Source organism: Aptenodytes forsteri, unplaced genomic scaffold, assembly GCF_000699145.1.
Source record: "Aptenodytes forsteri isolate BGI_AS27 unplaced genomic scaffold, ASM69914v1 Scaffold253, whole genome shotgun sequence".
NCBI classification, from domain to species: Eukaryota; Metazoa; Chordata; class Aves; order Sphenisciformes; family Spheniscidae; genus Aptenodytes; species Aptenodytes forsteri.
The window spans coordinates 527,178-542,000 of NW_008794413.1; positions in this window are offsets into that span (position 1 = coordinate 527,178).

Sequence of the window (14,823 nt, forward strand, 5' to 3'; positions counted from 1 at the left end):
AGCGGCTGCAAGCTGGCCGGGCAGCTGCCCCAGCCGGTGCATGCCACGTGCTTGGGTGTGAGATGGGCTGGAGCACGTGAGGGGTCACGTCTCGCTGTGCAGAAGTTACGGTCGCGTTTCATGATTTGCTTTACTTTTAATCCTGTTTCCAGGCTCCACAACTGCAACTCGGAAACCTTTATGGTGAGCCTCACTTAATAAATCTTTGCCTTGTTTTACTTTTAAGCCTGTCTGGTATCAGGGGACAAAGCAAGCAGGAGAAATGCGTGAACTGGGGGCAGCGCAGATGAAATAAAACAAGGTGTACGGGCTGGCTGGAGCGCGTTGCCTGCAGGGAGGGGGGCTGTCCAGGCTGCAGAGAGTTAATTGTGGCGTGCCAGCTTTGGGGAAAGCATTTCCTGCGGATCTCTCCTGCAGAATCCCCGCCACCTCCAACGTTGCTTGCAGAGCGCCCTTGCAGGTGGCTGAGCACTGGTTTTGTGTGCTCGTCCCCAGCCTTTGTATGCACGCCCCGGCATGCAAGCTGACTGCATGCATGCCGAGAGAGCACTTGCGTGTTAAATGCGAGCAGGCACATGGCTTCCTTGCTGCTCTGGTGTAGAAAGGCACAGCTCTGGGAGGGAAAGCAAGCCGGTGATGGTTTTTTTCCTTTCCCTGGGGAGCAGAGAGCGGCTGGTGCCTGGATGTGGGGAATGGCTGGTGGCAGGGTATTAATTGCCCGGTGCTGGAGCGTGCTGGGTGGTGGGACGGAGATGTCTGCCCCTCTGAGCTTGCTCCTGCCTGGCATGGGGCGCGATGCTGTGGCAGCGAAGGGGTGGATCGAGGCAGGCAAAGCAGAGCAGCCCCACCAGGGACAGTTTCCAGCCAGGTTGGGCAAAGCATTCCCCTGGCAGAGCCTGGAGCCACCCTGTCCACGCCAAAACTGGGACAAAGCCTCGCTTCTTTTACCCGCCTTGCAGAGGGATGGATAGTCCCCATGTAACAAGGACCATCCTGGGCTTCTCCCATCCTTGCTGCATGTTAGCACCGCTCTTGAGGCTCGGAAGGGATAAACGCAGCAGTGTGCATGATGCTGTGTGGAAATCCCTTGACAGCAGACACATAGCAGAGCAGCGGGGCGCTGGCATGGGTTGGAGGAACAGGCTGTGCCAGCTGCTCTGGAGGGGAAGGGGTGCTGAGCACCTCCAGGACTTGTCCCCATTCATCTGCTCTACCTTCGGGAAACCTCAAAGAGAGTCCTCGGACAGATGTAGAGCAGTCGGGAGCAGGGCAGGCATGGGAAAGGTGCTAATTAGGATGTTGGCAGCATTAGTAGGGGTTGGTGTCTGGCTAGTGGGAAGTGTCAAACAGGCAGTGCAGGGTCTGCTCTGTGTCGTGCTCAGTGTAAATCTCCAGGCAGCAGGCAGCTAGCGAGTCTGTGGGTGGGATGAGGCCAGCTCGGGTGTGTGATGGAGCTGTCCTGGGGTAGGTGGGTGCTGCTTTGAGTCCACCCGTGGCATCTGGGTGACGGTTGGTGATGTGGCTCTGTCATGGGGCGGCCAGATCTGCTCTGAGCATTGTGTAGTGATGGGGAGATGCCTGCTTCAGGTGGCTGTGCTGCTCCTGCACAGAGCCAGTGCCTGATACACCTGTTTTTCTCCTCCTTTTGGCTTTTCACCTTTCTTTTTCCAAGGCTGTAGGCAAGATGGAGAGCAGAGAAGTTGCTAACGATGCTTTTTTTTTTTTTTTGGTCTGATGTCAAACTCTTGTGCCTTCAGATTGGATAGCTGCCACGAGATTTTGCTGTGACTGACACCTGTTCTGGCTGGAGAGCGACAGCTTTCGATAAACACAGATCCTCTGGAAATGCTGAATTTACCGGCAGCTGCTCCCATTTGTTGTCTGGTCTCTGTTCCCGGGTTTGGCTAAACCTTGCACTGCTCTGGGAGGTTGCTGATGCTCCTCCTTGGATCAAGCGGTGGCTGGGGAGGTGTCCTGGGCTCCACTGGTTTATGGCGAGCCATGGGACAGGCAGGAGGTGCAGACATGTGCAAGTAAAGCTTTGCTGGAGAGTGCATCCAGGCTGGTCCCTCTGGGCCAAGTACTGGGGCTGAGCAAGTGCCTGTCCCCATCCTGGTGGGACACAGCTCATGGGTGTGCACATGGGGGGCAAGTGGGCACGTGCCAAAAGCTGACCGAGCCAGCTCATCCCCGGCACTTGCTTTCATCCCTTGGCATTGCAGAAGCCCATCCCTGCTTATCGGCAGGGCTGAGGGTGAAGTACAACCTCACCGGGCTGGGTCCTGCAGTGCTACTTTGCTGCTCCCTGTTTCCATATGTCTCTGCATAAGAAAAGGTGGGGCTGCACCCCCCACAAAGAGGGAGTTTGAATTTTGGGCTGGAAAGTAAGGGATGTGTAGGGGACACTGCCAAGGGCTGCAGTAGTTTTGGGAGTGGCACAATTGGGGACCAACAGGAGGGACCAGTGGAGCCCGCGCGTGCCCGTGGCGTGCCGGATGGGGTGGCATGGGCTGCCCATGTGGCCTCGTGCCAGGGGAAGTGAAGCAGGTCACCCTCAAGGAGAAGTCTTGCCCTGTAATTTGGGTGGCCTAAATATGACCTGAGCTCCTGCTTGTGGGTGCTGAGCCCTTGGAAAGCTGACCTGGTGTTTTACCGCATGTTTGGGAGGTCCTCGGTGTGTGGGCTACAGAGAAGAAAGGGAAAAAAAAATGGGATTTGCGAGGTCAGCGCTGGGTGTGTCGTCCAGCCTCGAATTGCTCAGTGGCCAGAGGGGTGGAGAAGGGCTTGGCCCCTGCTGTGGGTCTCCCGGGGGTACCGGCAGCTCATCGAACCATGGCAGCATACCCACCCCGTTGTGTTTCCATCAAGGCACCCATCGCCCTGCGCGTGGTGCATTGGGGTCTGTGCTACGTGTGCTGGAAGGAGAAACCCCATGGGTGCATGGGCTCAGGTGATGCATCTGAAAACACTGCAGGGTCTCCTTCCCTTCGGTGGCAGGAATGTGTCGTACTCTCATGCAGGGCTAAAATAAAACTGCTGGCAAAGTCCCATCCCACATAAAGAGCCCGGCTCTGCACTGAGGGACACGTATCTCTCCTGGCTGCTGCGGCTGAGGATGCTCAGTGCAGGGTTTCTGAGGTGGTGGTGTCTTTTGTTTGATGCAGAAGAAGGGTTTGAAATTGATGGTAGCCTCTTGTGCTCGGCGTGCTCCAGAGTTTTAACTCTGAGAGGCCACCTCGCATGGCCGTGGGCTAATGTGAGCGTTGGGAGCCCACCTGGAATGGGTGTGTGGTGGCCCCATCATGCCAGGGAGTATCACGAGGGCGGCCAGACAAACTGATGGATGAGTCAACAAAGGCAAAAAAAAAAAAAAGAAAAGCCTTGGTTCTGTTCCAATCCTATAACAATAAAATGAAACAAACATCATGTTCAAATTGCCTGAAGAAATCCCCCCCCCCAGCCGCGCCGACGGAGACCCTGCCAGTCTGACGTCGAGCAATCCCACTCCCTGAGGATGCACATTCCATGTACAGTCCCCATCGATGCGTTGTGGCAGAGGGGGTTCCTGCCCCAGCCTCCCCCCCCCCCCTTTCCAGCTAAGCTGAGGATCTGGAGGGGGGGGTTGGTGCAACCCTATTCCAAGCCTGGGCTTGGAGGTACCCACTCTTCCAATCTCTCCCCCTCCGAATCTTTATTTCCTTCTCAGACAGTCAAATTAGGGCACCCTGGGGGTGGTTTGTCCCAGGTGGGCATGGTTTCCTGGGTCAACATCTGCCTGAGCCGAGTGGAGGTGTTTGGATGTCCTCTCCCTGGAGGCTGGCTCCTGGGAGGACTTTGCCCATGCCAGGGGCCACGGTCTCCACTCCAGCTGTGGAGTGGCAGCCTGGTAGATACAGCAGGGACACACAACTGATCATCTCAGTTTAGTGAGGTTGGCTCAAAATCAAGTGTTTTAACTTATCAGAAAATGTTACTATGGGATTTATCCGGTGTCTTAGGAGGATGGTGGAGGGCCCTGTGCTGGTCCTGGGACTGCTTCTAGGAGAGAAGGATATTGAAGCCCACTGCGGAGACCACATTTTTGCAAGAGTAGTTGCATCTCCTGCACACAGCTTCTGGGACCCAAAATGAGTCCTGGAGGGGTGGTTATCCTTTGCCCTGCTCTGGACTGCAGCAGGGGCAAATATTCAGTAGAGATCAGCACAGCGACTGCCGAGTCACTTTTATTTTGGTCTCTGGAGATAGCGAGGCCCATTGGAAGTGTGAGCGGGGATGGCCCGTGGCGGGGCTCGCCGGCCTTTAATGCTTGGAATAGTTTTGCCGCTTGCATTTGCAGGGCTCTGGCGGGGATGAGACTTGCTGGTCTCCATGGTTTTATGTGCCATGGGACTGTGCCAACAGTTTAATCACAGCTGAACCCTCATAGAACAGCATAAAAAATGTTGTAGTTGGGATTAGGTTACCCATCCTTCCTATAAAAGACTCTATAAACAGTCCATCAAGCCCAAGCATTCCTCTGTTGGCTGTGAGGTCCTTTGCTCTTAATGGGTCTGGCATTTGCTTTGACTAAGTCTTTTTTTTTTCGGGGGGGAGGCACTGCTTTAAAGGAGCCCCCAAAGGATGGCTTTTCTGCTTGCATTAATGGGGGAACCCAACTGGGCTGGCTTGGCAGAGGCGGTGTTGGATGTCAGGGGATCTGGCTGGGGAGGCAGGGGGTAAGAGGCAGCCGTGACAAGCCCAGAAGGCACTGACAACAGCAGCTGCTCCCTCCCCATTGCTGAGGGCTTTTTCCATATGGATTTGCCATTTGCTGGGATGCTGGAGAGTTTTCCCTAACCTTGAGGCGGGCAAGGACCTGGGAATCTCCCTCTCCCACCTCCCGGCACACCTCAGACCTGTCTTGTCTCTGCTGCAGCTTGAGTGAGTTCCCAAAAGCTCTTGAAAATCCTAAAGCCAGTCATCTTCTCTTTTCCGGAAACCTTAAAACCATGGTTATGCTCCTGCTCTCCTAGCAATGGAGGGGAAGGAAGAGCAAAGTCGGCATTCGTTTGCACACCCAGACTTAGCCCTAATCCTCCTGGCTCCCAAGGAGGTCCCCGGCTGTGACGGCAGTCCTGTCAGTGACACCTGCCCGCTTGGAAGAGGACCGAAGCCATCCTGTTGTTTCATGCACAGCGAACGTCTGTTGGGTGGGAACAGCATCCGTGCTGCGGTGCCAGAGCCGGGCGCAGGGGGCTGTTCCCGATCAGTGCCACCATGTCACTGGGACCATCTGGAGTTTTTCCTGGCTGGCGCTTACATCTGCTGAGCCACACCAGGTGTTTGCTGGAGGAGACCAGGCTTTCCAGTGCTTTTCCCAACAGAGTTTAAATTATTTTAAGCATTGTGCCCCCCCCAACTTTCCTTTGAAGATGATTTGGTCAATTTAATCACCAGCACAAAAGTGGAGTTTCTAATGTAAGCAGTTAGCAAGACCCCCTCCCTTAGGATCCTGCAGAGGGGAATTCAGTCCACCTGCCTGGGATGGCTGTTTTAGATCATCTGGCTTGTCCTCGGAGGCCCTTTTCTCTCTCTCGTTACTATCTGCAGAAAATTAACAACTGCATTAAAGTGGAAACATTATTTTTTCATATGGCGAACGCCATCCTTTACCTGAGGATGCTTTGCAAGCCTGGAAGAGCATTAGATACTTCAGCATCGGTTTCCTTCATCCCTCTCCATCATGCTGACTGTAAGACAAAAATGAACCTGGGGCTGGTTCCTGCAGAGCCCTCTGAGGTCCAACGCTGGGAACTATTACTTGAAACCTGCCAGCTAATCAGCTCTTAATCCCTTTAGCATGTTTTCGGCGATATGGAGTTGTACGCCCAGGCAACGGCTCGGCTGTTGCTGGCATGGTTGGCTCTGCTCCCCCGTGCTGCCGTCACGCCTCCTGGTTTCGGTAGTCAGAAAGCCTTCTGCCTTATACACAGTTACTCTCACCAATCAAACTTGTAATCTCAGTGAAGAATGAAATCAGATTTGTTTGACAAGACCTGTTTCCTGTAGAAGTATGTTGACTGGTGCTAATTATACTCCTGTTCTTTAATTCTTTATGATTTGAATTACATCAGCATTTTCATTATTTTCCCAGGAGTGATTTCAGGCTGAGGGAGACCTTGAATGCCTACCATTTCATCGTGTTATAATCCTAGTGCATCTATTAAACGTGATTCTTCTTCTGCACTGAGATGCTTCTGCATTAGTGTCTTCAAGGACTTACCAGCTTTCTTCTTCTCCCAGGCATCCCCTCATGGGCTCTTACTTGCTAATTCTTGAAGTCTGTTGAGTCTGTCACTGTAAAACGTGTTTGATTTTCTTAGTTCTCCTTCTCCCCATCCCAGTCCCTGAAGTATTATGAGCTCTGATACTGCTCAGTCAGAAGTTGTCCCCTGCCTCGTGCTCTCCACTGGCTGGTGGGGTTCATGGATCTGTACCGTCTTTTCCTCAGGCTGCTGTTGCAAGTGATGAAGATCTTTTTGAAATCTCCTCCTGCCTTCCAAAGTGCTTCTGGCCTCATCTCTCTCCCCCTTGGCAAAGGGGATGGGGATGCTCTCTGGAAACACAGTGCTGGAAAGAGCTGCCCAGTTATTCATGCAAACATTGACCAGCACTGGAACCAGGCTGTGGAGCTTTCTTGTGGTTTTCTTCCCGTTTGGTATTAATGGCTAGTCCCAGAATTTGATTTTTCAACCTATTGTGGAGGTGTCGTACAGGAATTTCATGTGGCCATGGTTCCTTGGGCTTGTTTATGAAAATGTCATAACTGAAAAATCCAGAAATGAAGATAAATGGTGGCTGTGGCTTCTCCCACCTCCACGAGGCCGTTGTCCGTGTAGAAAAGAGCCAAGTTGTTTGGTCACCATGTGGTCTTGATGCATCTGTTCCAGCTGTGGCCAAAGTCTTAGTTATTTTCTAGACGCTTGCAAAGGGCATGTGTGATTTTTAAGAGAATTACAGTCCGACGGTCCCTGGGTCGTTAGTTATGTATGAGCTAAGGAATCTTGCATTACTAACGAGAGGAAGCAGCCCTGTCCCCCTAAGGGCTATGGAAATAACATCCTACTTTCCTAATAAAGACACAGACTGGCTGACCACGGCCATCCTTCACAAACTGTTAAAAAGAACTACAGCAGGGGAAGCTCTGATTGCATGTAGGGCAAAAAAGTAATTTAAAAAAAACCAAAAAAAATTGCCCTGAAAATGGTGCAGTGGTGAAGCAGGGCCCAGAAAGGTGTCAGGATCTCCAGATCTCCATTCCTGGGTGCTGTCAATGCTTTTTTCTGTGTTTCTGTGAGTTTTAACATTTTTACTTAGCATTTTGTCTATATGCTTAAAAGAACACCACCACCATAACTTCTTCTTGTCTTCAGCCATGCCAGACATTGCTTTTCCATAGGTTTCCCTTATTAACTTGCTTCACTTCATGCCAGTCACAATAAAATATGAGTTGCCTGCTTACTCTCCGTCCATTTCTCACGTACTGCCTTTGTACGTGCGGTAGTCACCAGCACTTTGTAACTCTGAGGTTGGTTTTGTTTGAAGCTGTTGTCTTCCTAGATTGTCAAATTGTAGCCTTTAAAAAAAAAAAGTTGTTTAAACTTTTCTTTGAGTCATGGAATCATAGAATGGTTTGGGTTGGAAGAGACCTCCAAAGATCATCTAGTCCAAAACCCCTCTGATTTTCTACTTTTCACTCCTGTTTCCTGGTCGACTCTGCTTGCGAATTTTCTGAGATTTGGGAAATTAATGCATTTGGAGCGACGGGCAAAGCCATTTCAGGTTTGGCCTGTCCTCCCTTTGGCCAACACAGGCTGTGATCATCAGTGCTGGGGCAATTACATGCTTCCAGTCCAGTGATTCAGCCCTCTTTCTGTGTAATTATGAGGTCCAAAATTGTAGACCTCGGGGTCTTTAATGCACTTTGTGCATTAGAATTATGTAACGAGCCTGTCCTCACCGATCGCAGGGTATGATATAGCGTAACGATGACAGATATTGACAGGTACAACGCACCAGTGTTTCCAGGCAGTGCGAGAAGCAGAAATCTGGTGGTGAGAGCTGGGTTGTTGGCTCTGTGTCCATCATATGTTGGTTTTCCATCACGTGTGTCGTTGCACCATTTCATATCCTGAGCACGTTTCTGATTTATATTGGCGCAATGGTGGCTCAGCTGAACCGATGCAAACTGAGATGTCTTCCCCAGCATCTTCTTTGGCTGAACTGCCCTGTGATGAGTTTACAGTGCAGACTAGTCCTAGTCCCAAGTCTGATGGATTGACATGCCAATGATGGCTTGGTTGGACCCTCTCCTTTGTACACTCGCCAAGAGCTGGAGGAGACATGATTTGGGGAGGTGACAGCGGAGTCTCCTGTGGCAGCTTGGTTCAGGCATGCTGGTCACCCTGCACTCACCTCACTCTGGCTCTCACTATCCTCTTCCTTAGGAGCCCTGGCCAGATTTCCTGCGGAAATGGAGAGGGGGTCCAAGACTTCCTCAGCCTCGGGTTAGGCACAGTGTCAGGTGAATTGAATGGGATGTTTTAGGACTGAAGAAAGACCACTGATGGCTGGATTTGAGAGGATGTGCAATGACAGCAGCCTTTGTGAGCAGGAGACGTGCCCTGCTTTGCTGATGGAGAAGGACCTGCTGCCCTGGCAAAACCAGCTTTCACCTGAGAAGGTGGCTCCTGCTAGACATTTGCTGGTATCTCTGTTGGTTTTGGGCTGTGCAAGTTCAGCTGACTTGATGCATTGCTGCTGGTTAAGGAAAAAAGAGTCCTTTTGGCATCCACTGAAGGGTAGGTGAGCCTCTGAATTTGCAGGATGGATGCCAAGGCGCAGAGACTCACTCATATCGATGAGCCTGGTGTTAGACCAAGGAGACCCTGCCTTACTCGTGCCTTGCTGTCTTTGTGCATTGGCTGGATTTTTTCTCGAAAACACAATAAAGAGAAAGAAATGCTATTTTTTTCCCCCCACCAAGTAAGTTATAATACTAAACAGATGGGCATCCTGGAGTAGGCAGAAGGGGTTGTGTTGTCAGTGGGATGGGGTGGCTCCTACTTCCTTGGATGGTTAATGTGGAGGTGGGTCTGGATGATGTGCAAGAGTGTTTCCCAGCCTGTGTTTCCAGCCAACCTTCCTGTGGGCAAAATTCAGAGCTGCATGTTGTAGCTCCACTTGCCGCAAGAAGGGAGCATTGGGGTGGCAAATGGAGGTCTGGATGAGATAGTGGCTTGCATCATTATATAGGAGAAGTGCTGGGGGAGTGATTTGGGGTCCTGCTATGTCTGCTCACCTTCTAGGAGAACAAGATTTTTCAACTCCATCAGTAAAACAAGGCATCTCCATCTTTTATCAGAGTAGATGTCCAACTCTGGTGTCCCTGTCCCTAAGGTCCCCCTGCCCCAGTCGTAGCAGTGATCAGGGTGGCTGTGGATTTGCCCAGTCAAGTCTTGGAAACCCCCAGTGTTGGAAATCCCTCGCCTCTCTGGTGGCCTGCCTCAGGGCTGTACAGCCCTTCCAAGGAAGCAATATCCTAAATAATCTTTTAATATCCAACTTGAACCTCCCAAGCCATAGTTTACACTTTGAAAAGGCCTCTCCTGCGTCAAGCTGCCCATCCTGAAGTCACTTGCTGGTCTTGTTTTATGGGATGAGTTGAGTCACTGTTCTTGTTTTATGGGATGAGATGCCTTTTGCTTAGCTGGGCATGGGTGAAAGCTGTGTTTTCCCTTCATTACTTTCAGCCTTTTCTTTAGGAAATTGCATCTTTCTGGGAATGGCCAGGTTCAGGGTTTAAACCATGTCTTTATTTTTTGTTCTCTTCTTACTCTGCCCCAAATGTTGCTGCTACATGAATAGCATTGCCCTGATGGTGATGATCCCATTTGGCCATGGATCCCCACTGCCCCAGAGATCCTATCCCAGAGCTTAGGGGAGCGAAGCGCCTAGGAGAAGGTGGCAGAGGAGCTAATCCATGAGTTGATTTGTCTCTAAGGCATGGCTCACAACATTTCTGCTGTGCACAAACTAGAAATGTCTGCAGACATCCAGAATACCTAGCAGGAGCAATGCTAAACTAAACGCTGTAGTGCTTCAGAGTTTCTCTTTCCTTGCAGTAATAATTTGCAATCATATCCCAGCTTCAAAAAGCATCTGAGTCAGGTGGGGGTGAATTATTTGTGGACAGCAGAGCTGCCTTCTCCCGCACACTGACAGCATCTCACAAGTGGAGGATGCGGCGGGAGAGGCTATGGATGTGAAAGATGTCCAGACGTGGGAGCAGGTCCATCCCGGACCTGGAAATGCTCCCTCCATCCCTGCTCCCACCTGGTGTACCGGTGCCTTCCCATCGGCCGCAGTGGGGTTTTTAATAGCCGTTTCCCTGTGAAATCAGAAAGATTGCCGGCTGTGAAATACAAATGATACGTACTAAATGCTGTGTAATGGATTCCACTTGCAACGTTTTGTGACTGTGTGTTTCTAATAAAAGCCTCTGGGAGCGAGGCAGGGCTTGCTGGCTGGTGGTGGGTCGGGATGGTGGGGAGGGCTGGGTCCCGCAGCCAGCGTGCATGGTCCCCTCGAGGCTCATGGGCAGCCGGGGCGGCTCTCATAAGATGAAAGAGGCCAGCTACAAAACCTCACGGAGGATGCGTACCAAGGAAAAAAACAAGCTCACAGCCATGCTTAAGGGGGGTTGTCCGTTCTCTGCTCTGCTGGTGATGTGGGGTGAAGATGTGGGGTTCGGGGGAACAGGGCAGCAGCAGGACTTGCTTTGCATTATCATGGGACACAAAGCTAACCCTGAGGACATACCCTCTTGCTCAGGCTGGCCGTAATGATGGGCAGATCATGGAGATGTGCGCTACACAGTGCTTTAGCATGGAGAAAAGCACGTGGGCAGCAGTTTGTGCTTTCAAACTGGGGGACGGATGAGTCACCCTAAGAGTTGTTGCAGAGGTAACCAGGGATTTCAAGCCTTTTATGTGCAATTCAGCAGTGTTAGGAGTATAGGGGGGTTCCCACAGTGCTCCAGCAAGAAATGGATTTACAGACATGTACTGAAGGGGCTTAAAATTGGCTGGTCATAGGAAAATACTCTAAGTGGGTCATCACCACTTTTTGGGCAGCATTGCTAATGAGATCCCCATCTGCAGCAAGTACCAGTGTTAGGAGTAATAAAGATGGGAGAGGATGGGTGGGTTATACCTGAGACAATTCAGTGCATCAGGGGAACAAAAGTGGGTCTGAGTACGGCCACGGTGTATCTGGGAACAGAAAGTGTGGTCCATGGCTATGGGACAGGAGATGCTAACTGGGAAATCTCTGGCCCTTTGAAATGCATTTTCCTAGAGTGAAAGAGCTAATCAGGTCCTTACTTGGTGAGCAAGGACATAGCAGTTTATCCTTCCCTTGTGATGATGGGTCCAGGATGCCAGGTCCATTTCTGGTGTCCGCAGCCAAAGGAGAAGCAAAATAAAAATAAACCAGCTACAGTCATGACTCAAGGTATGGAAAACCTGCCCGTCATTTGCTTTATCCAGCAGATTAAGGAGTGTCTTCTGCCTTGTCTGCTGGTACCGGCCTGGAGGAAGGGTTGTTAATCGTGAAGGTCTGTTTAATTTAGCAGGGCAGGACTGTGGCTTGGAAGCTGGACTAATTCAGACTGGTAGAGGAGCATGTTTTTAATAACGTGTCTAATTAACTGTGCAGCAGCTCACCCAGGGATGTAGTCGATTCGCTATTGCTCGTAATCTGTAGATCAAAGGTGACTGATTTCTCATAAACTGGTTTTGACCCTTGGGGCTCTTCCCTCTAGCTAATACCCTTCTGTCTCCAGCCATCCTCGGGCATGTGCTGGGCTGGAGGGGTGGCCAGGCAGCCTGGCCAGGCTGTTTGCTGGCTTAGAAATGTGTGATCTTGTGTTCGGCTGCAGCGGATGCCAGTGCCTCGTCCTAAAGCCCTGCTCCCACTGCCCGATGCAGGAGCATGCTGGGCTGGCTCTGCTCACCCCATCCTCAGCAAGTACCACGGAGCAAACATCTCCCTGATAATACACATCTTACCGAAGCTTCATTTTCAAGGGATATGCTAATAAATGCAAAGATGCTGGGACACAAGCTGCTGATAAGGATCACCCTGCTGCCCATGGGCATCCCCCAGCCGCATGCGTCATGCATGCATCATGGCCACTGTGGCACCGGCTGGCATTTACCCTGTGCTGCTCAAGGTCCAGACACTGGGGCTGGGGAAGGCTTTCCATCCTGGGAAATTTAACAGCAATATTGGATGCTTCCTTCTGAAAGGCTCGCCCTTGTCTAAATAAACCTGGGGAAGTCCTTTGGCCGGCGCTGGGCAGAGTGTCGGACCAGATGTTCGCGCTTCAGCCGTCTGACCTCCCGATCGATGGAGCCGTGAACTGTCCTTTGTTCCCTTGTCCTTGCGGTTGGACACCCGCTGCCACGTCTGTGACAACCAGCCCCGCTGCAGACAGCCACTGGCTGCAGGGCTCAGGTGGGGGTCCCCTCTGCCCCCAGGCTGGTGGGGGTGTTGGCACCCGGGGTGCTTCACTGCCCCTTCCCCTGCAGCAAAAAGGGGTCGAAGCCGTTTTGTTCATGCATCGGTTTTTGGGCGCTCGGTGTTGTCTTTTCCAGGGTCTGATGTTTCTCTGCTCTGTGGGGAGCAGAAACTCCCCTTTTTTTAGGGGGGCAGCCAAAGCAGGTGCTGCCCCCGAGCACTGAATGAGCATTTGCAAGCCTTGCACCACCCCTGTAGCAAACACTGTCAGGGCTCTGCTCACGGGCACGTCACCGTGTGCTCTGCCCCATCCCAGGTGCCACCTCAGAGCACCCACATGTTTGGTGGTGGCTGAGCCATTTGGGTGTGCCCTCCTGTCACCTGTGCCTCTGCAATGCAACATTTCGCTTTTGGGGACTTTTTCATGTGAGTGACCCCATTGTGCAAATCTGCAGTATCTGAAGGAAAAAAAGTTATCGGAGATAAAAAGCAGTGAAGGTCCAATCGTCTTCTTTCACACTCGCCCAGCTCCTCTGCAGTGGAAACCAGCTGGGTGTCAGCAGCCGTCACCTCCCCGGCTGGCACGGCATGTTGCTGCAGGGATGCCCTTGCCTGTGCCCCACCTCTCCCATCCCTTCGTGGCTTTTTTCCCAGTCTCCACAGTGCAGGGCTTTGCTCCTTGCAGACTCTCTCTGGGGATCAGTCCCGGCATGGGGACATCATGGCATGGGGACAAGTGGGTGTGCAGAGCCGGCGAGGCTGGGCTCAGCGCTGCCCTGGCATGGTACAGGGAATATTATAATTTGCTTTTGCCCATGCTTGGAGCGGGGCAGCTTTAAGGGCGGTTTTACCAAGTTCTTTAAATCTACGTCCCGTGAGTCAGAACTGTGTCAAGAGTTAATTATTTTCTCCGAGAGGAGTAAACAAAGGCTCAGCCAATGGGTTTTTATTCATCTATAAATCCCTGGCAGTGTGAATGGATAGATGGGGCCAGCAGCCCTGTGCATCCCACCGGCGTCTCTGCCGGGGGCGGCTGTGCCGAGGCAGCCGCCCGGCGCCTCTGCTATCCGGGCAGGATAAATCAGGAGACACGGAGGAGTGCTGCATCCTCCGCAGGCGGGAGAGGTACCTCCTGTCAATTGAGGAGGTATTTTTCACCCCGAGGAGATGTTTTGCACTGCCTGGGCTGCTGGCGTGTGGGGCGTGGACGTGCTCCTGGTAGGGCTGAGACTGGCCGGGTCCCTGCTTCGCTGCCCACCGGGATGTGCCGGGCAGGATAAATCAGGAGACACGGAGGAGTGCTGCATCCTCCGCAGGCGGGAGAGGTACCTCCTGTCAATTGAGGAGGTATTTTTCACCCCGAGGAGATGTTTTGCACTGCCTGGGCTGCTGGCGTGTGGGGCGTGGACGTGCTCCTGGTAGGGCTGAGACTGGCCGGGTCCCTGCTTCGCTGCCCACCGGGATGTGGTTTCTGGGGAGACTTGCCTTGTGCATTTGGGGCGAGCAGCTCGGAGGGCAGCATTCATGCTGTAGGTGTTCTCGCTGAGCAGCCAGGTATGTGTTATGGCAAGAAGGACTTACTGAAGCCAGCAGCGCCCTGCAGCGTTTGCGGGGAGGGTTTCCAAGTGGGATGGGAAGAGCCCTGTGCGCTGCGAGGCTGCCTGTGGCAGCAGCCTGTCTCCCATGGGACCGGCAGCCCTTGTTCCCGCGGCGGCAGCCCATCTCCCATGGGACTGTTGCTCTTGCTGCATCAGCCACACTGCCTTGTGGACAGTGAGAGGCATCGGACACCTCACCCGCGGGCAGGCTCTGCACCTGCCGAGATCAAATCAGCTGGATTTTCTCCGGCTTCCCAGTTCAGAGGAGCGGTGCTGCTGCCAAGCCCTGGGCTGTGCTCACCCTCTGCTTGAAAGCATCCCGTCTTGGGGAGAGGCAGGCAGAGGGTCACATCTGGGCTGCGGTGGCATCACAGCCTCTGGGCTATCTGTGGCACCGATAGCTCGGCAAGCTTGCGGAGATGTGCCAGGGTCTCAGGGGCTCTGAAGGACACGTGCTGGCCACACATGAAACTGTGCGTGCAAGCTCGCGCTCTGCCTGGTGGGCAAGTCTGATCTTGAGGATGCTGATATGGCCATCTTCGGCCCACGCTACACACGTGCCCGCTGAGATGTGTTGCCCACCATAAATACCCTGTGCATCCCAGAGCCAGCAGCTCATCTGCTCCATCATCACCGACAGCGGCGCAGGGTGCTGGTGGTTTCC